The following is a 26,376-nucleotide window of genomic DNA, read 5'->3' on the forward strand; positions in this document are numbered from 1 at the left end:
TTCTTTTGATATGATTTGATTTCATTTAGAGAATTAGCTTTTCAACAGCCCGACATCCGCCCTTGTCTCACAACACTAAAGCACACTTCTTGTCCCACTCCACGCTGCCCAGACAGGGTACGGCAGCACAGTCCTCATTTTCTAGCCTGCGTGTAAATTAAGAAAACTCATGCCCCAGACCCACACTTGGGCAGGAAGAAACACTGCTGGGATCGTTCGATCAGCACGGGAGGCAGGACCACGGGTGTCAGCACGGGCTCTCCGACCTCCCAGGAGCGCTGGGTGCAGCTTGGTCACTAGGGCTTCTCCCTTAAGACATGGTTAGCTGGCACACTGCTATTAAAAATTGGCTACGAAAGCGATTCTTAAGCGTTTGCTCTACATTTACATGTATGTATATAATTTATACACGTTTATATAACGTACAACAGCCAGGAGAAGATCTGTGAGTGACAGAAATGAGGAGCTCCACGACTAATTCCGTATTACAGCGCTACTCAACATAGGGCTGCCGAGATCGATATACTTACTACATGGTAAGGTAAAGAAAAGGCCAAAACACGAGCACGTCGTAGAAACCCTGCTGCCATAAAGCCATTACACACAACCTCACACTGGGACAGGTCAAAAACCAGGCAAGAAACCAAGCAGGAACTCCCTTCTGGTTTTAGGCTTTTTACGTTGCTCCAAACCCCACCGGCCACCGCAGCACGCCCAGGCAACACAAAGCAAGGAGCCTTAAGAGACCGTTCAGATATTCCACGCTGCCACCAACGTGGGAATGACAGTATCTGCGGGGGTGTAATACAGGATCAGCTCAACTTGCTGCCGACGGAGAAAATTTAAATGACTTCCCAGGCAAAAAGGCAGAATCTACCATTAACTGTACGGAAGGCCATTTTTCCCTAGCAAAAAAGTGATATTATTTTATAGCAGGCTGCCAAGCCAATTCTCACCGAAAACAAGGCAAAGGGAAAAAACCAGCAGCTGAAAGGGAGCAAGGACCAGCTGCCGACCCTGGTGATTCCAAGGGGGCTATAGGAGTGGAAGTGGCAACCAGAAAAAGCATACTGACAACAGAATAAAAATACACTCACTTAAAAGGAAAATGAGAAAGAAACCAAAATAATGCACCACAGAATACATTCCCCATCAAGACATTAAAGCCCCAAACCAAAAATATTTTCTTTTCCTGTGCGAAACAGGATGTGGTATCGCAGTCAGCAATCTCTCACCTTCGTTTCCTGAAGTTATCAGTGACACGAAAACCAAAGAAAGCTGTCATCTTTTTAAACCAAACTGAGCCCTCCGTTAACATCTGCAGGGACACGGAGGACACGGCTGGCCGCGCCGCACAGCCCCGACCTCCCTTCAGTCACAGGAGTCAACCCCGAACGCCAGGGTCGGACGGAACCTCCGCGGAAGGCGCCCCGGCTCCTCCGGGCTGGCACCCCAGGGACCCCAACTGCCCTCACCCCATCTCCCCCAGAGGACGAGGGACCGTGGGGAAGCCTCTCCTAACTGCACACCGACGTCACCCAAGCACCGCACGCATGCGAGTCTCGAGAGTGGCAAACCACATGTCATTGTCTCTTGGCTGATACGCTTCTAAATCAATTTATTTAAACTCCTGCTGGATTTTAGGTGGGGGGCTGTTGGATTTTTTGGGTTCGGGGGGGCTTTTTTTAAGTAGTCGTGTATGCTCTCTCTCCTGTGGCTTAATTAAAGTACTTTAATTTCTAGCTCCGATTTCTGTTCCTGCATCCGGAATGCTGCTGTCTGAGCTACGACAACAAACCACGCAGTCAGTGACCCCATCGATGCCAGCGTCCAAACGCGTGCTCCTCCACGTTATCTAAGTGGCAACTCTCAAGCTCTTTCTTGCTAATTCGTAAAGAAAACTGTGCCAGCATAATTCTGTCTTATTTTGCCTATGTTTTGTGCCCCTCCGGAGAATATCGGTCTGCCCTTTGCTTTCATCGCCGCAGATGACTCTGACACAGGTGCCTCCCAGGAACCTTTTCAGTGCAATAGCATTTCTGTCACAGCTCAGACTGTGGACACATCTGACCACATCTGGTCCCGGACTTTGGCAATATAATTTCAAGCCTCAAGAGACATTCATGCAAGTGACACGGGGAACAGATTTTCAATTAAAAAACCCCACGTTTAATCTCTTACTCTAGTGTCAGAGACTATTCTGACACCAGAGTATTTCTGACTATTATATTTTATATATAATATATATAATAATATTTAATATTATTATGTTTCTGGCTATTCTGACTATTATTGACTATAAGTCAATTCTGGAATTTAGCTATCGTTTTCTCAAAATTTACACTTAGACTGCTTTTTTCAAGTAGGCATACAGAGCCTAAACGTTGGGGGACACTGAACACCAAATCTCCAAAACTGGAAGGCAGTTGTGAACTTTTAGGATTTAACAAAGTAAAACGGACAGGCTACAAAAAACTCATTCTTCTGGAGGAAGCATTTAGCTGACTCTTCCCCCAAAATGGCATAATTGATTTACTCTAGGCTAAAACAATAAGCACAGGAACTTTCTGTGACACCAAGATCTACGGGAGAAGAAAAAAAACCCTGAGACTCTTCCATCTAGTAAGGAAAGCAGGTTAAATGACATATAAAGATCGCGGCATAAAGAGCGACGAAGTAAAGAAGTAGCCTGGGGCAGATACCAGCCAGCCTGGCGTTGCGGGTGACAACCGCCCTGCCAGTAATGCTGCTCCCAACGCACGTCAGGAGACTCGGCCAGCGAGCGGGGACGTCAAGTGACGGTCCTCTACAACAGTAAGGCCGGCAAGGAGAGACGAGCAGCCGGACCCGTCTCTTTGGTGCGTACAAGTCTTGCCTAGTTTTTGCCTTCTGAAGCGCAAACCAACTTGTTTAACTTCAGTGCTAGATGTCGCCCTTAATTCCCGCAGCAGGTAAGGTCCAGATATCAAAAGTCCAGTTTAAGTTGCTGCAGGTGCCTGATTTAGAAGAGGGAGGGAGGACTTGATTTTCATTCCTATATTTCATTACAATTACAATGAAACCCAGAACTCGTTAATTCATAAGACCTCGTTTTTCTCTTTTGCAGAAAGATTCATTAAAAACGGAAGAAAATGCTCCCTCCTCCCTAATTTATTCCTGATTTGTTATTACAAAAAAGTTCAGCGGTATTATATAGTATTGGGCAGACAACATTCCTGGAGAAAAAAACTAAGGCAAGCACTTGACACAGACTAGAGCACTCTGGAAGGAAGTCTTATTGATAGACTTATTGATAGACAAGCATTTCTCATCATAATTTCACCACGTTGTTCTAGCAAGGTGACCAGAAGAAGGGGCATTTCTCCAACTCAGGGGCCGAGTCCCACCACCGCGGTGTCCTGCAGCAGGGCAGCGGTGTTACAGCTTACCTTTCCCTCCCCTTCCATCCTCACAGTTCAAACTGGCTTCTCATCCCACCTTTTTCTGGTTATTAGCTCCGTTTAGCTCTGCTCTCGAGACTGAGCCCGGATGTTTCTTGCACACCACGAGGATGCTTACCCAGGGACCACCCCCGGCCCCCCCGACAGGAACACCCCGCATGAAACTGTCTTTGATCCCTATACGCAGTGTCCTCGGCTATCAGGCGAAGGGCCACCAAGGGCGAAGTGCGGTACACAGCTGCAGCTATAAACGCATTTTCACCGTGTCTGTCTGACAGCCTCGGAGCCCTGGCTGATGCCAGGTGCCTGCAACGCGGCCTCTCCCCTGCGAAGATGCACACGCTGGACCCCCGCGGACGGGACGCGGGCAGAACCGTTAATTCAGCGTTCCTGAGACTTTCCTCTTCGATGAGCACAGAACTTTCTTTTTTTTTCCTGTTTCCCTTGACGGGTAACAGGTTTTTCGTTATGATGGAAGAGTCCTGATTTATAATTACACTGATTATGCAAATCAAAGAACATATTTCAAGCTAATAACACTCCTGGGACTTCACATCTGTACTGCTTTAACACAGGAGTCGTAACGCCAGAGCAATCCATTACTGTAAAAACCTAAAGAGATTTTGTACCAGTTAGACACAAACAAATCATCCCAGCTAAAGCCATTTCGGTTTGTTCCTTTCAGATTACCTGCGTCTGGGTGATTTACTGTCTCGGGGATTCTCTCACAAGAGCAAAGAGGGAGACAGCAGATCTGCAATTCCCAGAATTGTCTATATGGTGAGAAGGGAGGAAAGAAAAGGAGGGAAAAGCATTGCACTGCCCACCTTCCAGCGATTTAAAAGACTATTCTACCCAAAGGAGAGGAACAGCCAGGTGCTAGTCCCTGTAAGCAAGATTCCAGCCTTCATTTAAAACCGTGTCATAAAAAAAGGCTCCACGGGCTTCATTCCTCCTTTTACTAGAAGCTTATTGAATTTTTTTGCTAATGGCAAAAGCAGCACGCCAAGAGCCTCTCACGCTGCCCAGTTGATGTGCTTGTGAATCTTCTTAGTGGCACACATTCCAACGCGCAAACTCTCGTTTAACCGATGAGGAGAGTAAAAATTATCCTTCACTTAAGACAATATAATGCCTCTCCAACAGTGTCCGAACCAACTGTCTTTCTTCTTTAATCTTGAATTGTTTTATTAGTTTTAGTAAACCAATAATTAGCTGCTGCTCATTTAAAAGTCTATTTAGGTACCAAATAAAAGAAGGTAAAACTGAGTGCCGATGTTCTGCTATGGAGCTCTGCAGCACAGAACTAGCTTTTCCGTGTTACCACCACGTGCTGGCACTCCATACTGTAGAGGCTAAGAAAATTCAACTTCATTATTGAAAAGCATAATGAATATTTTTACTGATTTTACACACTGATGCGCTATTTTGGTAGCAGAGCTGCACATGGCAAAATACAGAGGAATTTCACAGTAGTGTATTTCCAGCAGTTCACAATAATCATTAAAGGAGAACATGTTCCAGCCCGTAGCGCTGGCTCGGTAACTCTCTACTTGAAGTTTACTGCCTTTACGGAGAACGACAAAGCTGCAGAGTCTTTGAGGCTGGAAGGGGCTGTGCATCCTCCAGCCCAAGCCCTCTGCTCACAGCAGGGTCACGTGGAGCAGGTTGCTCAGAACCTGCTTTGACTATCTCCAAGGATGGACAGACGTACAACGGTACGACATCTATAATGATAAAAGAAATTGTTTTCCTTCCTATTTAATACAAATGTAATGAAAGAACAACATAAATGGTTCTTTCTCAATAAAGAAGCACTCTACTGAGAAAAGGAGTCAGAAGAAAACGGTTTGTTTCTGTCTGATGAGGTTGAACACGGGCAGGAACTGGAGAGGAGCAAACAGGTCACCGTGGTACACCCTGCTGCACGCTGGAAGATCGAGTGCCACGCTGGGCCACAACCGTAATCACGGTTCAGAGAAGCCTTTAAGGGCCTGTACAGCACTGAGGGGCTAAAAGCAAAGGCATTCCTCGTTCTGTGCCGCTTCCTCACGCCCGTGCTTCTACCACAGCCAAAGCAATCCCCCGTGGCTACCGCAAAGCCGTCGTGGCGGAAGCCTCAGAGGGGTCCAGCCACCGAGAGCCCAGACCCCACTTTTGGGAGACTTTGGGCAGCCAACAGCAATGACCAAAGGTTCGTGCTCCACTGCGCCGGTCTCTCAGCTAACTAGAAAGCACAATCCTTACCACCGCCCGTGCAGCCCCCGGCTGTGCACACACAGCAGAGACGAGCCTGACACGTTATTCCATGTCAAACTCCACGTCGCTTCCAACTCCGAGGGGCTACACAAGCGTTCTGTACTTTGCAGATGAACCGAGAGCAGAGCATTATTTCCCTTGTACTAATGTCTCCTTAGCCTAGAGCAACGCTTCTTCACCCTGTGATCCACAGGGCTAAAGCGAGAGCAAGGAAAAGAACCGGGAAAGGTTAAAGGTGTTCCATGGAAACAACACACAGATAAATAAATTGGAAGAGACTGAAAACCGCCGAACCAGGTCCGGTATTTTGGATCCCAGGGCAGAGGCAGGATAGTATAAAGCATCCTTTGTATCTACCTCAGCCTGGCAAGCTCCAAAGAAAGTAACAGCAGCCCAAAGGCCTGTACCACAGACTACAGAAAAACACTGCACTGAAAGGAACCAGCATGAGTTTCCCCAACAAAGCCCCAGTTCATTTATTCTATCCGCAGCAACCATTTCATCTCTCCTGTTATCTATAAGCACACTTTCACCAAATCAGTAACTGCCAGATGAGACAATAAGGGCGTTTTGTAAGCACCTAGGTGATTATTTGGGACAACAGTTATAAACCACAAGCAATAAAATCCTCGTGACGGACTGCTAAATCTTCATTCGAAAGAAAAAGCCATATCACGCATAATCTCAAAATCGCATTACAACTCTGCCAGTAATGATTTTAAAGAAAACCGAAGACATCTGAAGCTCAAGATGAACACAAACAGGTGACAACTTCAGAATTGGATCATTAACCCCAAATATATATTCAAATTAACACCTTGAAAATAGCGCATGTTCTCCCTTGCTTAGGTGATAGCTTTCAATCCTGAAATAAACTAAGGAAGACTTTGATCTATCGTTACATGAAACGTAACTGGCAACTACCATTTTCAAATATAAATGTGTTTAAAATTATATTGCATAAACCAGCATTTACTGTATGGCAGTCACTGTTTCAATAATTGCTGGTTTTCATGAAATTTCTGCATCATTATTCCACATTGTCCTTTTATTGGTGGAGAATGCACAATGCACACAACGTATGCTTGCTGGCAAAGCTGCATTATTAAGGAGAAAGGATGACTGGAAATAACACAGGGATTTAAAAATAAAAACGATTACAGAAATTTAGAAGCTATTACGAAAAATGCAAGGAATTTTCATTGTAGAAGAAAACCAGAGAAAAGAGATCATTACAAGATTATTTCAGATAATGAATGACTCTTGTAATGAATTTGTAATTCTAAGCTCTTACAATCATTGACAGTGAAAGTATAATTTATTTATATCATCAGAATTGTGTCAGTTCCTTAGAACGGGCCATGGATGAATGATTTTTTTGTTTGGTTTGGGTTTTTTCAGATCTGAGGAGTATTGGCTTCAGCTAGCCTTACCTGCTGCAAATGCCACATGGCAAGGCGAGGAATGAGACACCTTTTAGAGCAGTATCTTTACACCTAAAGTGAGGACCTGAGTTAGCATCAATCAATAAACAATAAACCAGTAATACCAGTACTTCTGCAAATTCCCTACTCCCCTTTCTGCTTCCTTGGCAGCACCCTGCTCAGCAGGCACTGCGAGCCCTCCGAAGCCCTTCCAAAAAAACCCAACCAAACAAAAAACCCAACCCCCAAAGCACATGCGTCCATGAACTGCAATAGCGCCTGATCACGCCCTTACGCTTGAGCACAATCCGCTTCACAAGTGACTGACACCGACTGGCCGCGGACCCACCGCTGCCCCGTGGCACCAGAGCTCTGCTTTTGCATCTGATGAGCAAAATGACGTGGTGATTGTCACCAAACAAAGTTAGTGCTCAGAAGGTGCCTTACGCCATGTTATCCTGCTCATAAATAAACTGTGGCTAACGAGGAGATGCTCAGAGCTTAGGTGGCATCCTCTCCCTATCCAAATCTGGCATTCACAAATACATGCAAAGCCTGCATCAGCCATTCCCACCTCCCTCGTTAGGGAGTGACAGTTCTCTTTGGAGAAACCCGAAGAGGCAGCCTGCAGCCGCAGGCGATTCCGAAGGCTACGGCAAGGCACTGCCAGCACCCCCAGCCCCGCTTCCCCCCCCGCCGCTCACTCCGGCGGGGCCACCGGCGCGTCCCCCCACCACGCTGCCCCTCGCCCGTCCTGCAGGCACCCCGTGGGAACCAGCCCTCGGCTCCGGCCTGCCTTGGCTGAAGCTGGGCTCTCGAAATGGAAAAACTCCGGTCGGGTTTTATTATGGACTGTAGCAGAGGAAAAACCAGAACTGCAAAGTAATTGCTTAGAGGCGGTTTTTAATTTAAAAGCTCGTTTGTGCTAACGATGAGGAAGGATGCTGCGTTTTGTTCACTGCAAGACGCACAGTTGCTGACAAAACAACCAGAGTAAAACTAGAGACAAATGGAAAAAATTCTACTTAATTTCTCCGATTTTCAGAGCGAACTTGTTTCTCACCGTGCTGCGCCTCCTCCGCCTGGCTAGATCCAGGAATGCAACCCTACAGCCTAATTTCCCTAGCCAAGCATCTAGGAAAACCATTCTTCGACTGAAGACATACTCCTTCCTCCCCGCTAAGCAGTTCGGCATCCGCAGGCGCACAAAAAGGCACCATGCCTTGCAACGGGCTTATGTTGAGGGAAAGGCCCAGAGCACAAGATGCAGAGCTGAGAACACTACGTCCGTCTTCCAATTCCTCAAACAGGTGGATGCATCAGGTAACAGAAAAGCACAACTGCCCTAAGTGGCACAAACATGAAGTGCGTTAATCATCGGTTCTTTTTGTATTGACAAGTTTAATTTAGCGGATACCCAGCCCATGTTTTAGTAATCTTAGTATTCTGTGCATGTCATTTAAAAATGTTAAATAATATCTGAATGCCAGAGTGCAGACCACACAAAGTACATGCAGTTTTCAAAATAAGTGACTCAATCAGAGATGTTCCCCAAATACTTCAGGTCACTGATCTCCTTTGGTGGCGGAGTTACAATGGTTAGATTACAGCTAAAGCAAAGAATTCATTCTAGCCATGAAAACTATATAAACCTTTTCATATCAACTGAAATTCAATTTATCACATATTCTAAACTGTATTATATGATGGGGTTCCTCATTCTTCTATACAATAGGATATATTTTATTCAAAAACATTTTCAGAATTACAAATATAAAAGCTAGAGCCATAACTACACATTAGTTTCTTTGAACATAGAACTTAAATTGTAATTACATTTAACAGCATAAAACTCTAATCCGCTCAGCAACCTGTTGGAAATACAGATGATAATGTTAAATTAAAATGACTGGGCTTCGGTACTTGAAAAAAAAAAAAAAAAAAAAAATCATTTTTAACATTAAAAAAAGTCACCTCAAAGGCAGATTGCGGGATTCATAATGACTGTGTATAAACTGACAAAGGCTGCCAAATTAAGTAGTTCTGGTGTTCAGACAGGATGCACGCAAGTCTATTAAGAGCCACCACCATCTGGGCATCGGGGCCTGGGAACAGCGGGGCAGGAGTCGCTGCTCTCCCCAGGGAAACACGCCAGGTTGCAAGACCGTCATTACCATTGTTATTTACGCCCTGCCATAGATGTTCAACGACAGACGGATGAAAGACTAGAAAGCCCTGCCCTTGGGAACCAAAACCTACTAGGACAGAGGAGAGCCCTGTGAGCAGAACTCCCATAAGCGTTTTTGAACAAGGCCAACCACACCATGCACACGTTGCAATCCATCCCTTCGGCACATCTGCAGCAGCAAGCGCAGAGGACACCGTCAGGACGCTTCTTCCTACCTCGTTCGACTCACTGTGAACCATAAAGAGCTTGGGCTGCGCTGGGGAGGGGAGGAGGGATCCACAGAGAAAGCCGCGTGGTCCTCCCTGCGACCTGGGAAGGACCAGATCCGTAGTAACGGCAGGGAGAATTGGGAGCAAAGAAGTCTAGAAATTTATTCTGGCTTGAACTGAAGGTCAGTTTTTTGCCCCGTGTCTACTTTTTCCTTGTTTGATGAAGGAAGGAGACCAGAAAACTGGGAACTCTCTGGAATAAGCAGATGATGCGCTGGAAAATCTCAGACACTACAACGACAAAGAGCTAATAACTGCAAGTTATAACGGTGTCAAACTGAGGAGAAGGAATGTCAGCCTTTGACTAACAGAGAGGCATGAGTAGAACCAGCAACAACATGAAATACTCTACTCCTGTTTAACCTTCTTTGATGGCTTTTAGCTTCCCTTGCAAGATGGCTGTAGAAATTAGTATTTTAATTTGCCTGTGGGTGGCACTTTGCACCATTTCACATAGATGCAGACAGCCACCCCAGTGGGGTACCAGCCATCGAGCAGCAAAGATAATTTTTTCACTCTATTTTCATTAGGTGCAAATCCATATTCCGCCCGACATTGCATCGTAAGATGGATATCGGCAATAAGCCTTCCAGAAGCCGGCAAGCAATGGGAAGAAATGCCCGTAAACATTTTCCACCAAGAAAAATAACTGTCCTCCTTCCCCGTCTGCTGCTGCCTCCAGGCGGGAGGGACGCGGCACCCCCAGTTACCACAGCTTAGCAAACTGCTGCCTCCTCCGAAGACCTGCCATCATTGCCTGGGTGAGCGCAGAGAACGAGAAACCTCAAACTGACACGCTTTACCTCAAAACTGGGGCAAGCTAAGAGCTCGCACGTTAACCACCGAGGATCTGAGCTGATAAGACAGTAACTTACTGTTCTGCCATAATTTGGTCGCAAACGGTTGTATTCCTGGATTCTTATAAGGTTAAAATTCTTCTTTTGGTTTAGGGCATTCCTTAATTTAGGACAAATGGAAAAAACAGGGGAAAAACAAAAAACCAACCCAAAAAACCCCAAACTTCAGTAGCAGCATATCAAAGGCCAGTACTGGTCCCTTAACTACTTCAATTCAATTAACATTTTCAGGCTACCTGAGAAGAGACTCAAGCCTAACAGCACAAAGGGATTCTGTATGTTGCACTGCAGAAGCTGCGTTTAATCCTCTCTTCTCACTTGGCTCAGAAGTTAAAACTGGGAGGGAGGAGTGGAAATCATTCCTGGAGATTTTTCAAACGTTCTGTTTTCCACTAAAAAAATGAGAATTTCTTTCAAAACTTAACGAAGTCCCATTAAGCAAAAATAAAACTCTCCTAAGCAGCACTCATCCACAACCAAGAGAGAATCAACACTTCCCTATTTCTGAACCCACTTTAGTTCGTAGGTACCTGGATACAGCAGCACATCAGACGAAGCAGGACAACGTGGGTAGAGAGGTGCCTTGGCAGAAAGGTATTCCGAAATAATTCAGGCCCTAGTCTTTCTTATTAAACTATAAAGGGTAATGGTAAAACTGGTTTAAAGCCTTTGTGTGCGTCACACAACCATTCACGTGCATTTCTTAGACGAGCAAGCTTTTCAAGTTGTTGTGTTAGAAAACACACCTCAAGCGAGAGCGCGTTCACTGGCTATGAGGCAGCACAACACGGTATTTATGAGGTCAAACTCCATTTTATACGTGCATTCACCTCCTTTCTCATCATCAGAATCAATCTGTGGGTGGCACTTTGCACCACTTCACAGAGACGCCGACAGTCCCCCCAGTGGGGCACCAGCCACCCAGCAGCATCGATTCATTGGTGGTGTTACCGTAGCTTAAATACCGCGTGTGCATACACAGCCATCCCCCTAATCTGACCCAAATCAGCTCCCAAACTCGTTCCAACGTGCCGCGTGCTTCAGCACAGTTCTCAGCACCCATCTCCCACCCTGCCAATGCCTCTCCTGGAGCACGAAAGCATGAACAGATACTGAAACCAGGGACGCTTCGCAGGAGGACTGCAAGATTCAGGCCCAGTTTTAAGTAGCTTGTTTTGGTTTGTTTATTTTTACAAAAAGCACATGATGAATTTGCCTTTTGTCTTTTTGATACCAAGGAAGGAACAGGCTAATATTCATACTCACTATGGGCAATCACCTCAAAAAGCTAAGCTCATCTTTCTGCACAGCGCTTTCAAAGGCAGACAGACAAATTACAGCAGATACTATCAGTACCATTCACAATGCCATATTTTGCAGAAGCTATTTATTCTTTTCTTTGTCCTTAACAATGCTTTAAATCGATTGCTGATTTGTCTGGATAATTAACATCCAAAACCCAATTCTTCGCCAGATGAATTGGAGCGAGTGTGAGTACCAGCGCATGCAGCTATTCATCAGCAGACGGTCCTCACAGGGTGGACAATGGCTTAAATTTCACCACACGTTGAAGACAATGTAATTACCAAGCTTGAAAGGAACGTAATCTATACCACCAAAGAAAGTATTAATGGTGGTATGATCAGCAAAGGATAAACAAGGAAGCAATATTTTATCGCTGCATGACACAACAGTACTGATCTGCAAAACCCAAGTGCCTGCACTGTGCACAGCTGTGTCGAGAAACAGCAAGTACTTTGGTGGAAAACTCATTACGAAGGGAGGTGGACAGTCCAGGGCTTAACGAAACCACATGAAATCTGGTATCCTTAGGTGGCTATCATTAGCCCACCCACCGATAGCAGTCTAATTCTCATTGTTCTTATTACATGTAAACTGCGGCAGAAGTATTTTTAACTCTTGTCTCCAAGATACAGGTTCATCTGAATCCTCCCTACGTTTTGACTTCCCTCATCCAAATTTTAACCCAGAAAACTCAGCAGATCTGGCAGCACTGAACCCGTGTTGGACTAATGCAACCGTGCAACTTGCAGCCAGTAGCCCTGTAGTAACTACCAGCCAGCGCTGCTGGTGGAAAAACACTTCAACTACTGCAGGTCCCGTCTGAAATACTCCTTCTGTTGACAGGAAAATTCCTCTACATTAAAGAGAACCGATGGTCACACCTGCTGTACTTTACATACTGAATACGCTTCTGTTTTTTCCCCTAATTATGATTCAAAGCATTGCTGGGAGCTACTTTACATGTAGCAATAGATCCGTCCATACCCATCAGAGGAATTATTCTCCCACCAGAATTTTTGCCTCACTGCTGAAGCCATTGATAAGTTGGTGACATGTTAAACTTGTGTTCTTGGCCCTCACTTTCCTTTTCTCTGCTTTCCTCAGCTGCGCTCCAAACACACCACGTGGGCACACACCACAGATCATGGGAACGGGGGTAGGAGGGCAGCGCCACTGCTTTCGGCAGGATGACTCTTAATTTGCACAGCACAACTATCTTTTGTGCCCATGGAAGTGTGGTTTTTGATCCATAGACACAATACAAATTAGGCAAGGACGGAAACATGACGCACTTTTAATGTAGGCTCTCAATCAGTTATTCTGAAGGATTCATTAAAACCACGAGCAACACCATGGTGACAACATGATGTAGCAAAAAAATTTTTTTAACCGAAGCTGAAGTCAACGAAGGGAGTACAGTACACTGTTTTTCCTCTATTAGCTCCATTCAGTAACTGAGCCAACAGGTAAACCAATGTTGGACACCACTGTTTTAGGCAGAAAACGCGTCTGTAGAAAGTTCCCAATACGCTTTTCTTCTGACCTTTTTCAATTATTTTTTTTTCTTTAAGGTCAAGACAACTTTCTCTCCACCACTCCACCAGCATTCGGACCAAAGCACCCAGCGCGCCACATCGCTGCCTGACCCCACCGAGTTCATCCCTTCTCTCTGAGCACGCTCCAGACCGGCAGCAACGCGTAGCCCGAGAGACTTGCATTGCATGTCCCCCTAGATTTAATTAAGTGGCTTAGAAATAAACCCATTTCATGTTAATTTAATAAACACATTCACATACTATTTGAGAGAGCTCTTTAGTCGGTTTCCAAGTACATAAGGATGAAGGAAAAAAACCAGGATTTTCCCTACTTTGAAATATTCTCTTAGTGTTCTCTCGCACTACCGCAGCATAAAAACGAACATTCATCCAAACTGCTGTACTTTGGGCACACAACACGGGGCAAGTGCAGAAATAAACGAGCACGTATCATTTAGACAATTTCGCTGTCAGCTGAATACTTCAGGGCACCAGACTGTCAGATTCAATTTCTACTTTTTAAAAATAATAGCAGAAAAAAGTAAATGGAACGTTGCCATCAGAATACCCTGCTCAGAACAAGCACAAGAGACTGCAGCTCAGAAAACGCGTAAGGTAGAAATTATTTATTTTCATGTAAAAGACAGAACAATCTTTCAGATCAAGGCTACAGATACTGCCTCAAAGCTCATTGTTTCGAGAGCACTAGACACAGCTACATTTGAATTTTGTGAACATTTTGTCTCTCAATTGCAAAGATGCCACCATTTAATCACAGAATCACAGAATGGCAGGGGTGGGAAGGGACCTCTGGAGATGATCCCATCCAACCCCCTGCCAGAGCAGGGTCACCCAGAGCAGGTGGCACAGGAACGCCTCCAGGCGGGGTTGGAATGTCTCCAGAGACGGAGACTCCACCACCTCTCTGGGCAGCCTGTGCCAGGGCTCTGCCACCCTCACAGCAAAGAAGTTCCTCCTCAGGTTTAGGTGGAACTTCCCATGCTCAAGTTTGTGCCCGTTACCCCTTGTCCTGTCCCTGGGCACCACTGAGAAGAGCCTGGCCCCATCCTCCTGACACCCACCCTTTCAGTATTTATAAGCGTTGATGAGGTTCCCCCTCAGCCGTCTTCTTTCCAGACTGAAGAATCCCTCAGCCCTCAAATCCCTCAGCCTTTCTTCATCAGAGAGGTGTTCCAGTCCCCTCAGCATCTTGGCAGCCCTTTGCTGTCCCCTCTCCAGCAGTTCCCTGTCCCTCTTGACCCGGGGAGCCCAGAACTGGACACAGTGCTCCAGACGCGGCCTCCCCAGGGCAGAGCAGAGGGGGAGGATGACCTCCCTCCACCTGCTGGCCACACTCTTCTTGATGCACCCCAGGATGCCATTGGCCTTCTTGGGCACAAGGGCACATTGCTGGCTCATGGTCACCCTGTTGTCCACCAGGACTCCCAGGTCTCTTTCCACCGAGCTGCTCTCCAGCAGGTCACCCCCAACCTGTCCTGGTGCAGGGGGTTATTCCTCCCCAGGTGCAGCACCCTGCACTTGCCCTGGTTGAATTTCATAAGGTTTCTCTCTGCCCAGATCTCCGGCCTGTCCAGGTCTCTCGGGATGGCGGCACGGCCTTCTGGGGTGTCAGCCACCCCCCCCAGCTTTGTGCCACCAGCAATGCCCCTGCCTTGATCTACCCACACTAAAATTATTGCCAAACAAAATTATTATGAAAGTAGGAAGAGATGGAAGTTCTATTGTACACAGCAAAGTATACGCTACCTATTTTTACCTTAACGTTTAAAAAAAGCATGTAATTCCACTTCCCTGGAAATATAAGAAACCAGGAGAGAATACCATATTAATGGGAATGTTTGCCTGTCTTTTCTTAACATTTTAAAGTTACCTTTCTAATCATGAGTGCAGGGGGTGTGGGGGCTACTCAGGGTTTACACCTATACTAACGTTGCATTTCATTTCCTGTGGACGTCGATGGTAATAGTATAGTTTGAGCAATTCTCAACAATGCCAAGCAAAAAACCCAATTCATTCCCAAATACAGATAACCCTCTCCTGAAGTAGACAAGAAACTAATCAGAAACACCAAGTCCATTGATAAGAAAAAAAGCAAAATCAATTACCGCGAGTTATTTTCACTGAATGACAATTTACAAATTCTAGAACCATGAACAAAGGCATGAAATAATTCCATTTCCAAAAGTGAATCTTACCCTTTCAGAAACATGGTCACTTTTTTGCTACATCAGCAAGTGTTTCAGTGTCCCTTACTCATCCTCACCCTACTTTTCCCATGTAAATACAGACACTAACCATAAAAGAAGCCCCATTAATGTAGTGTTTTCAGTAAGCTTTATTCAGTGGACTCTTCTCCAAACCACTGACACCCAGCCCTTCTCGCAAGACTATTAAAAATTCTGTGCTAATCCAACTTCTTTTATTTTCCAGCCACGTTAGCACGGCTGTGCTTGGATAAAAGTCTCCCTGAGCAGAACTGTTTCACACAGGTTCAGCTGCAGGCAAGCGCCGTCATACCGAGCTTCTAGGGGTGCGTCTGGCCCAGAGCAGAGAGGGAACACAACAAACACAACAAACTCCTGCAGGCCTTACCCAGGATGCTAAATTAAAGTTTTTCAAGCCCGAACGTGGCCGTGGCCAGACGCAGGAGTAATCCCACGGATTTCAGGGGTACTGCTCACACGACTACAGTTACAACACGTGTCACCCAAACACTCACCCGCAGTGTTCAAAGCCAGGACTACCCGTACGGTTGAGAAGTGGTTTATGGGTCAGAGCCCTGCAGAAAGTCAGGAAGACACTGAATTTTGGAAGCATTGCCTCAGAAAAGACAACAAATTACCCCTATTTCATCTTCAAAACATTTACTATTCTTGGGAAATCAGCTCCAACTCGGGATGTAGGACATGACGGAAGACACAAGTAATAGTTCCAGAAAGCCCATTTAGAGACCCATTGCACACCTCACCTCTTGCAAAGCAACGCAAATGCAACGAAGAACACAAATGCAAAAGAAAGTACAATTAGAAACTCAAAACCCAGTGTTAAGACAAGACAGAAGATATTCTCCAGTCTATTACCAACAGAAAACCCACCAGCTGTCGCGAATGTGCAGCCCTTCTCCAGTCTCAGTCCTCCATGACCTAAATATTCACTGGTTAGTACTTCTCTGCACTTAACTCTTTAAGGACCCAGTCCCGAAGCCCTTCGTATTTCTCTATCCAGGCTGCTCGGAGGGAACGCAGGAGCACTGGGCAGCTCCTCTGGACGGGAGACTCAACTCGCGGGAGCTCCACGACCTCTCCGTGTGTCATCTATTTCCACGCCAGCGTATCAAGCAACAGATAGGGCAGCTATTTTGACAGGTCCTGCGCTCTGCAAAACCCTGTGAACGACACGGGCTACAGCAATTCAACTGGCCAGCAGGCAGAAGTATTGCGTCTCAATTATTTTTGCATAATGGCATGGAAAAGAATATGGAAACCTCTTGCTCTGCAACAAAATACTTTCACAGGAATCAGCAGTATTGAAAGAAGTATGCAAAAATTGACACTTTTCTTTCTTCTTAAAAACAAAATCACCTTTACAAGCAAAGTAACAACAGTTTCATCTTCCCACCCTCCCAGACCATGGCATTCTGGCCAGTCATTCAATACGTTTAACTCAAGTTAAAACCAGCCTGTCTTTGATAACCAAAGAGGTTGAGAGCTTTAGAATTTTCAGTGAAGCATTTTTCCCAGACCTCTGTCATTTTTGTGGTAAGGGTTATTTAATGCCATATCTGCATTTATAGGGGAAATGAAACTTGAACTGATCCCATGCTTAAGTGAGAATGCTCAATTTTGGTTTCCTGGTGCAACTTGCAAACGCAGAAACTTTTGGGGTTTTCTTTCGGGGGGAAGGCAAAGGAAAACAGCTCTATAAAAACAGGATTCCATTTTAACAGTGAAGTGTGAATTTATTCGCTATGGTGAATTCTTCACTTTTTTTGTGGGGGTCTGGGGAAAGGACCCTATAAATTGGAAAGAATTTTTAGACCTTGGATGCAGTTCTTCATGGCAGTCCATATGCCAACAGTCCCCGTGTGCTGGGAAAGAGCAAGAAGAGGCGTTACGCTACAAGCTAGCGCCAGTCTCCGACACAGGACAAAACCAGGTCATTCCTAATAAAATACTGCAAACGAATGTAATCCTATTCTGCAGGACTGAAACCAAGTCTTTCCCTTCCCAACTTAGTAAATTAATAGGACAAAATTAATAAGAAAAAAAAAAAGCCAAATGCCTTGATTTCAGGTGAGTGTCAGTGGGCTCTTAAAGCACTACTGCTAACATCAGATGGAGTAAAAAGCATCCTTTCAATCCCCAGGACCCTTAAGTACCTTAAGAATGCTGTAATGCCATCTTCATGCCAATCTGCCCTATCCCCAGTGGACCTTCATACATCTACAGGGATTTCTTCTGGTTTGGGTTTCCTTACAGCACCCAGCTTGGCTCGAACCTTGGGAAGAAGAGGGGGTTTGTTTCCTTGTTTGTCGCTGGGGGGAGGGTTAGGTTTCGTTTGGTTCGGTTTTGAACTACTCCTAAATTCATGACTTTCAAGTTTTTGCCTCTAGTGTTTATGGTATGTTTGCTAACTTTATGGATCTTGAAAGCAAGGTACGTAACCACAAAAATCTGTATAACCTAACTCCATCAGACTCGTGCTCTTACTTGTTGTTCTCATCACTGATTTATCTCCTTGTTTTTAGCCTCTGGCTCAAATGAAATCTTTTCCCATACACTCGAGATGAATTTCCTTAGGACTGGATTTTCTACACAGTTGCTATATTTGAAATGATAACATCAGGTAACATTAAGGAGAAGAGGAAATCAGCTGTATCACGTAGACACGCGGTTCTTCAAAGGACACAATCCTACCCAGCTCCAGATAATTCCTGTTAAACGTTACTTGGAACTTCAGCTCCAGTATTAGACAGAACTCGACACTTTTCCAAATTAAAAAGAAGTCATATTATTCATGTGGTAGCAAGCGAAACATCAGGTTGATGTGAGTGGAGAGGAAAATGCCCAGATTTTCATCTCCTCGCGTCAACAAGCATGCAGGGTAATAAGACAAAGACAAAAGCCACCGTTGTGTTGTATTTGCTTTTTAATTGCCTCACTACTGAAACATGCTCACAACTCTGCCACAAGGGCAAGTAAATCCATATGTTCTCAGAAGACATCACAGATACTACACACACAGATACTACAAGCGACAACAACTACAATGATTTTTACCTTCCATTTACCCAAATTACAGTGGTTTTTTTCCATCAAGAAGTATAATGTTAACTTCGAAGTACATCATTACCCTTCTCTGACATTGAAACACCATCTCCACAGAACACCTGCTACTACGCATCATTCCACTAACTTCACTCTGAATTACACGGGTTGCTGTTACAAGTGTGAAACAAACGCCTTCCCTCCCATCCTACAAATCCTGCCGAAAGGAGGCAGATGGCGGCACTAGGGAGAGACCTCCAGGTAAGACGTCTACTCCCCAAAGTAAATACTCACCTAGAGGATTCCGGAGTTTGGTCACCCCAAAACACTAACCACAAATTAAGCACCCATCTAACTCCACGCGCGTGCCCACAGCTGTGGGAGTGGAGATCAGAAGCCAGATGCTCTCCCACCACCACTCCCCACCAAAGCCTCTTAAGCACCGTGCTGCAGTGACTGCCTTTCTTGCACACCCTCTCTAACCCGGCGATCTAATAATGCTCTTCAAGCTCTTCAGAAGAGCTTGATGCGCCCTGTACGGTCTAACCCTCGGCAGGCTGGGAAAATTGTTGAGTGGTGCAATTTGAGTGCCTCAGACCAAGAGGGGAACCGAAGACAAGTATCGCTCCACCCCAGGCAGCGCATCTTTAGAAATTCCCAACGAGTGGGAAGAACGTCTGGCACCGCATCTTGCAAAAACCTCCACCCTCTTTCTGCCTGGGAGGTGCATTCAGCCCCCCTTAGCAAAGAAGAGTGTAAGAACTGTTTGTTTCTTGACCACGATCAGACTTTTTCCTTGCTGTCCCCAAGCTTGCCCCAAACTCCAGTCATGCCTGAAAAAAGATGCTGTTTGTTACACCTCAGCTCATACGAAACTGCCAGAAGTCCCTAGGCCCCACGTCCCACATGGCAATGCCATGGGAACACTGGAAGCTCCAGGACCACGCAAAGAGCTCAACACAAGTCTTCAGGGCTCCAATGCTGGAACTGTGGGAAAGGCAGACCCTTAGCTCCTGCTGGAAGCGCTCATGTTCTTGATTAGACCCCACCTTAGCTGTACAATTCTATACATCGGACTGAACTTAATCAAAGAAAACCCTGCAAACACGATTTACTTTAAGAGCTGGGTATCATTAAAAGTCCCATACCAATGGGAGCTTTAAGATCCTCCCCTCAAACATCTCAGAGAATGCATAAATAACAAATATTTAGAAAACAACAAAACAGAGAAGGGGTGGAGGAAATATCTGATGCAGGTCCCTGTGTTGTCATGGTGACTTCACAGCCATTATGTACTTCAGACACATTTAGAAGAAAGCTACATTTTTACCCCTCCCCAACCAAATAATGCAAGGAAGGAAAAACAAAAATCCTCCCGGCTTGTCACAAGCCAATCGAATGGCAATCTAATCCTTTGATCAGGCAGAAGCCCTGAAATATTTTAATCAATACTATTACTGCACTGCGATTCATGTACTCGGACAACATCGAAACAGACATTTTTCTGCAAACAGGCAGAAAATTAAAAACAATAATCTGTCCAATCCGTTTATCATACAAGATAAGGATACCGTTTGAAACGCTTCTGACCATGCTTGTATTAAGACAGGTTTCCACTTTCAGAATGTTTTAAAAATAATTACTTACAACATCATTTCATTCCTCCTTGTTTGCAGCTACTGCTTGCAAGCAATTGCAATTCTTTCACCGCGTCCTACCAGTTCCACATGCTACTCTTATCACACATAGCAATCAAATAGCCTTAGCCTGCTCAAATATAATAAAATTCTCCCAACATCTACACGCAAATGCTGCATAAGTACGGATTTTAGAAAGCATGCACTGTAGAGATCATATAATCAATCCAGCTCATTATGGCAGGAAACACAGCAAACACTTTACTACCAGCTCCTAAATTGCTCACACAGAGCACGCGTTGCCAAATGCCGCTAAACATCCCCGCTTCTACACCAATAAAAGGCAAATGCATAATACAGTCAAAGAGCAGGCATCTGTTAAGACACCATTTTCTAAATGATACCTGAAAAGACATTAAAGACTCCACGAGAAAGCAAGATTTGCAACAGATCCCAGCATGCGAGCTTACCGGCGGCTCACCAGCACAGCCTGGCCAGCCATCTGCCCCTTTCCCCCCTACCTCCAAGCCGATTCAGGAAATCGCCGCATTCACTTCACGGACGGATCATTCTGATAGCCCCCACCCTCCAAGTTAATCAATTAATGAAGCAAGACTGTTTTTTCCTTACTAAGCAGCGTACGGACACTAGGTCACTTGAAGGTTGCCCGTTCTTTCCTGCTGTAGGGCCTCCCAAATAACAACTGCCCATCCAAATTCAGCCTTTTTTTTTTTTTTTTTTTTTTTTTATATTCATTCAAAGCTGTAGGAATACACTCAGCCCTTGACAATGCCAGCTTGCATGATGAAAGAGCAAAAGTAGTTTTGAGGCTGCAGAATGCCTTCCCCGGGTTACCATGGAAATAAATGTGGGAAGGGGAGGGGGCTTCGCTGATGGCAACGCTGCTACTCGCTGGAGATGCTTTAAAGCCAGGCTGCGTGGGACTACACCAAGAGAAGAAAATGTGTTTTACTACTACCACTACAATTTTATCTCAACTTACTTTCATTTTCACTGAATTTCATACAGCTGAAAAGCAGGGAACTTCTCAGAGATGCTGGGGGGACGCTGCCTGAAACAAGCGTGGTGTAAGAGCCTTCCAAGGAGGAGCTGGAGAACTGGAATTTTATTTACATATTGGAATTTGCGCAGATGGTAATTAATGCTCAATTGCAATTAAAAATTGCGTGACAAGGATGAACCTGTTGCAGAGCTGAGGCCGTAGCAAGGATGACTAGTTTCAGGAAGGCTCGATAAGGAGCATCGTCAGCTTATCGTTCAAATGCAAGGTAGCATTTCTGTTACGGACAATTATCACACGTAGTATGAAACAGATCACCTCAATGATTTTGCTGTCGCTTGCAGAACTGAGAAGAGCCCATCGGCAAAAGCAGGGCGGGCACTGCCACGCACCGCTCCACGGCGGCTGCTGCGGCGAGACCCCGGCTCCACACCAATGCCGCGCTCCCCCTCCTTGGGTCTTGTCAACGAGCGCCCGTTAAAAGCCAACCAAAAATAATCCACGTTAAACTGAAGCCTGGCACCAAAATCCCGGCAAAGATGGTCAATACAGTTTCATCAAACTGATTAGATTTGATACAAATTTCGTTTGATTCAGCTCAAGAGCTGCTGGGTGCAGGGACATCAATGCAATGCGACAGAAGCGCAATACTCACTGCCCAGTATTTCCCACAAAGCAACAGCAACTTCCACAGACCTCAGTTGACCATCAGCTCTTACTAACGTATTTAAATTTTCCACGTGAAAAAAGTCCCCACGCGCTGTCTCTGAACGCACAGGAATTACTAAAGGCTTTTTCAACATGCAGCTTGTGGAAGAGCACCTTTTCTTTGAGAGATGGGAAAAAAAACCCCCAAACTGTATGAAAAGATGTCTTCCCCAAGAACATCTCCCAGCAGGAAGATGAAGCAATATTACGTTCATACATATACCATCCCTAGAAGACATACTGCTGGTACAGGAGTGGAGAAACCCCAGAGGGAAGGTAGTCCACGTTCCCGCGAGGCAGAGAGCAAACAGCCTAATCCACGTATTTCCACCCATTTTCCTCCCCAAACAGGATTTCAGTGTTTCTTCACTAGGCCACAAATCAAAAAAGCCTAATACAAATAAAATGCGAATGTTATTTATTTTATGACATCGCAATAGAAGTAAGTTCTGCTGATTACATGGTACACAGAGACTCGCACAGGGCACGATACTCTGTGCTTTCCTGTGCTCCCACAGCTGCCCCCACCATCACGTCTTTATGACCACTAATAGCAAAGTTTCACTCAAAGCAAAATCACAATTCCTACACAAACTCGGGGAAGAGCAGAACTAAATCTGCCAACGCAAACGCGGCAAAACACCACCGAACACCCACTGCTAGAAGCAAGCCATGGGGAAGGGCTGACGAGGCTTAAAAATCCAAACAGCCAGAAACCAGAGCAGCCCAGCCACGGCTGCAGCCGAAAGGCGAGGAGCAGCTCTGCGTGGCCCACCCAGCCCAGGCCCACATGGTTCTGGCCGTGTCCCTTCCCAGCGACGCCAGCTTTCCACGGCGTGCCCCTCACGTCCCCAGCAGGCACCCACCCGCGCGGGACGGGGCTAGTCTGGAGCAACCCATGTGTCCATCGCCCAGCTGGCAGGTGCCAGCCCGATGGTTTTGCCCACTTGTCTCCTCCTCTCTAGCGACCTGTCTATTCGAATAATGGATTTTGGAAAAGCTGAAAGGAAAAAGAAAAAAAAAAAAACCCAACGTATTCTGGAGCTCTTTACCCCTTTCATCAGCCTGCTCTGGAATGAGCCTGCAGTCGCAAGAGCAAGGAAGGACAGACAGCACAATTGCATAAACCCCACTTCCTCAGGAAACCAGATTAAAAAGCCACGCTGTTGACTACCGAGGAAGCTCCGCAAGAGCAGGGGAATTCACATGGGAGCAGTTCAGCTGTATTATCCTGCTCTTTGGAAGGTAGCCTGCCAGGGAGAGACAAAGGTAACAACTGAGGCACAGCTGAAGGCCAAGAAATTACAGGAATAGCATCCGTGGATCATCAAAAATCGAAGAACACATATATTTTTATATGTATATAAAAATCACATGTAGCCAGGTGTGGCCGGAAAGGATATCCAGGAGGTTTCTTCAAAGACTCGCTGAACAAATAAAAAAGCATTACTGTTCTAGACTTTCCAACAGCTAAATAGCAACGGATCCTTACCAGCCTACATTCCTGTGCTTAAGTGGCGAATACCACTGGGCTTGAGGAACGTAACACAACATATCATACCGCGTCTCCTAGGAAAAAGGCAAGATATCAGATGGGCAAAGCTAAGGGAAAAAACAGACTTCAGTCTTTTATCGAGAAAGAGTAACTGGAACACGAATGACAGGTGGATGGCTATTCATTATATGTGATCCTCCTGGAATCTTGGAAGCTTTTTATTAGAATTGTTCGCAGGCAACGAAATGAAGAATTAATCTCTCAGTTGCTAGTAGCTTTTAGATTATTGATAACCTCTCACTGGAAGAAGAAAATAGAGGTATAATTGAAAAAAAAAAAAAAAAGGCCATGGTTAAGGATAAACTAACACTTCAAATCATGTACACAGGCAACAAGGAGATACCTGTTATTTGTCTACCCTTTATTTAATACTGACAACTACGTTCACCTGCGTACGAAACAAAGGGAAACGCTGGCAGCTTCCCTAACTGCACACTACGTACCTGATGCAGACGCTTCAACTGCTGTGTATTAATCGTATCAGTAGTTGCATGGGGCAAAAACATCACCAAAAAACCCAGAGGATGCACTGAATCACTTGAGCCATACCGTAACATTACGCAAAAGAGCCGTTCTTTTGAATGGAGTGCTAACTTTTAAATAACCAACAAAAATGTACAACTATTGACTTGTCTGAGAGCTACACAAGTGCGCCACGCGAATACGCTATGGCTTCCCAAGTAAAACAACTCACACTGAAATGGCGCAGCAGCTCTTGAAAATGGATTTACAGAGGTATCTGCTGTATCCAGGGGTGGGCTGTGGTTTGCAATATGCACTTTTACAATTTTCCCCTGCGCAGAGCTGACTGGGGTCAACTCAGGATGCTTTCTGTGAGCCATGCAGGTTTCCCACGTATTCTCACCTAGTCCGAGTCACAAGAAAGGATGCTGAAATGATTTTTTTTAAGCATTTTAAAACCTATCTCTGCTGATGGCTGGCATTTCCTTCTCATACACCAGCAGAAATGTTCCTCGTACATGCTAATACAGCTTAGAGTTGCTAGCCTGAAAACTAAGGCTGGTTTAAAATATCAATAAAGTTTTTTCTTATGAAACAGTGTTTATCAATTATACCCCCCTCACCAAATCTGCAGTTACTACAGGGGCGTTGCAACTTTACAGCATGATTGTTCAGTACACTTGGAGCTTCCTTGGTGGTATAAAGCCAGCAATGGTGTTTTATCACTGCTCAGCTGGTAGATAAGTTTTCGAAAACCAAATAAGTTTTAAGAAAATGGAACTAGCTTTGCTGTCAGTCACCTCTGCTGCAAAGATAAGATTCCTTTAAGGACTCTGCATCTTTGCTTTTTTAGGCTTAAACAAACTGAAGAGAAAATTCTGCCCTGGTCATATGGACTTCTGCAACTTATTTTAGACACTTCCCCTTAAGATCCTGCAGGAAAAAGAAACAGAGAAGTTTAAGTCACTTGAAGGGTGTAACTGGTGTCAAAAGAAGGTTAAACGCCCAAATAACTTCAGCTACTTAAGCTTGCTAATTTTTCTTCTAAAAGGAAAAAAATTATTCAGCAATAAAACCAGATGAATGTGTCTTCGTATAAAAAAATCTTTGCTACTTCCATTTCATGTGTCCAGTAAGTACTAAATTTCGTTGTACTGGTAATGGATGATTATCACCATCATCACCCAACAGCCAGGCAGTGCTAGTACCTGCCTTCAGCAGCAAACCTGCATCAGAAATGAATGTGAAAGGTGTGAAGTGCCTTTTTGCCATGCTCATTTTATTTCCGTTGTCAGTATACGCTTTGAAAGTTAAGTAGAACTTACTTGTATGAAGTCACTGATGTGAGCTTTATGATTTTTTTCCAAAACATTGAGAAAAGAGGAACAAAACCGGAAAGCAGAAACAACAAAATATGACATTTGTATTTATTCACAGTTGACTTGGCAATTTCCAATTTGGTTTTTATCAGGACAAAACCCCACGGACTCATTTCCTCCAGTTTCCAGCAAAATCCATTATTAAAACACAAGAGTTTTAAATAGACTATGACTTCACGTGAAAAACAAAGATAGCCTTTGTACAAAGGGAACCACAGTTGTGTACTCTGAACGGCTTTAGCAAGAGCATGAGTCAGGTCAATTCTTTTTAAATTTTTATATATATAATTCTTAATTTTATATATATATACACACGCGCATGCATATATTTTACGTATACGTGAATACATGTATGTGTATACACCTGGACAATCATTCCCTTTAATAACTACAAACTTACAAAGAGGTAGTTTGCTGCTGTTACAGTAATTTTCCCCGATTCATTTTATGCATCGACTCTTTAAGAGCAACGGGAATAAAAAATTATTCACAAACAACACACCAGCGAGTAATTTTCTTCCCAAACCTCTAATCTCTGCTGCCATAGCAGACAGTGCCAGAGAGCAGCACACTGTTAGCGCTCGGGTCTGTGAAGTTCTGAAATCCGGTACTAGAAAAACGTCCAGCAGTAAAGACAGGCTGAAAAATGCTCACATTTGCTTATTTTGCCAAGTATGAAAAAGGGGCACTTAATCCATAGATCCTTCCCGAAACAGCAAACCGCACACAGACACCTTCATTAGAGGCTGCGTTTTCTAAAGCTACTTTTACTCATCCTCTTGCCAAATCCCGGACACAGTCATCCTACAGGATCTCAGGAGCATATCATCCTCCCCATACTAAAAAAAAGAAAAAAAAAAAAAAAAAAAAAAGACAAACCCCCCACCACCAGGACACAGAGGTCTCCCCGAGCCCCCCCCGGTGCCCTGGTGGGTGGTCATGGTCTCTCCACACAGCACTAGCGCTGGCCGCAGCGTTTGGATGTGCTTCAGGGGGTGCAGAAGGGCGTGGGGAGAAGGAAAGGAGGGGAAGGGGCAGTGAAGAGAATG

The 26,376-nt window shown here is 45.0% G+C and overlaps 1 protein-coding gene across 4 annotated transcripts in view; it reads right to left on the minus strand.

The window, feature by feature from the left end:
• Window positions 1–26,376, minus strand: part of FGD3 (FYVE, RhoGEF and PH domain containing 3) — a 120,058-nt gene that overhangs the window by 68,293 nt on the left and 25,389 nt on the right. Inside the window, exon 1 of one of the 4 annotated variants that reach the window (XM_054216128.1) lies at window positions 16,394–16,793. The exons of the other annotated variants lie outside the window; for them this stretch is intronic. The gene's annotated coding sequence lies outside the window, so the exon portion shown is untranslated. Of the gene's footprint in view, window positions 1–16,393; window positions 16,794–26,376 lie in introns of those variants that run through there. 4 annotated transcript variants of the gene reach the window in all.

The sequence above is a fragment of the Rissa tridactyla genome, chromosome 10 (assembly GCF_028500815.1).
Source record: "Rissa tridactyla isolate bRisTri1 chromosome 10, bRisTri1.patW.cur.20221130, whole genome shotgun sequence".
Classification (NCBI taxonomy): domain Eukaryota; kingdom Metazoa; phylum Chordata; class Aves; order Charadriiformes; family Laridae; genus Rissa; species Rissa tridactyla.